The sequence below is a fragment of the Cyprinodon variegatus genome, unplaced genomic scaffold (genome assembly GCF_000732505.1).
Source record: "Cyprinodon variegatus isolate N-32 unplaced genomic scaffold, C_variegatus-1.0 Scaffold418, whole genome shotgun sequence".
Lineage (NCBI taxonomy): Eukaryota > Metazoa > Chordata > Actinopteri > Cyprinodontiformes > Cyprinodontidae > Cyprinodon > Cyprinodon variegatus.
In genome coordinates this window covers 753,844-754,796 of record NW_015150871.1, presented here as the reverse complement: position 1 = coordinate 754,796, position 953 = coordinate 753,844, and positions in this window count along the sequence as shown.

Genomic DNA, 953 nt, shown 5'->3' with positions numbered 1-953 from the left:
CTTATTTACCTACTTAAATTAAGGTAAATACACTTAATTTAAGGAAATTTCACTTATTTCTAGATCGTTTTTCCAGTGCAAGCGCTACCAACAAAGTCACAGCCAAAAAGGCTGCTATGCAACGATTAATAAACAAAAGCCTTTACCTACTATAACACCTTGTCTCACATATTAGTTTAGATCCCCTGCCAGCATGTCAGTGTACATTAGGAGGAAAACGGTAGAAGAAGTGTAGGTTTTTGCCCTAAACTATATCCAGCTAGCTCATTTACTGAGCCTTCATGAGCTCATTGAAGTGTTATACTCAATGCATTTCATCCACAGTGCATTAAAACCACCCAAGAAACTGGATTTTTAAAGGAATATGAGTGAAGAGAATCTGGGGCACAAAAAATGTGTGACCTCCATCCCAGAAGCTTTGTTTCTAAACTATTACAGCTGTTTTAAGGTTCGTCTCGTCACTATCTGTCAAATCTCTTTCTAAATTTCAATGATATTCTAAACTACTGCTACTTCGGGACTCCTCGCTCACTCCAAACTTCCTTAATGAGGCAAGCTGTAAAGAACCTGAAGTAACTTTAAGCAGCCTTTGGTTTGTGTTCAATTGTCCCTGTATCAGTTTTTTGTTTTTTATTTTTTCCTCACACAAAAAATTATGCTTTAACTGTTCATTAAGTGTCAAGGTTGTACTCTTAGCTAAACTTCAAACCACTGTTTTCGATGCATTTCTTCTAAAATGGAAAATATTTTGACTGTTTTGTGGGTTTACCTTCGTTTCCTACTAATGAGTTGCATTTTATCTTTGAGATATTTGTGCTTCTCGTACACCAGTGGTTTTGTAATCTCTAGACATCATTGGCTTTAGTGTCATGACTTGCAGGAAGCCAAATACTGCGCTTCTTCCTCTTAAATGAAAATGTTTCTTCTGTATTATCAGAATTTCTCTAGATATA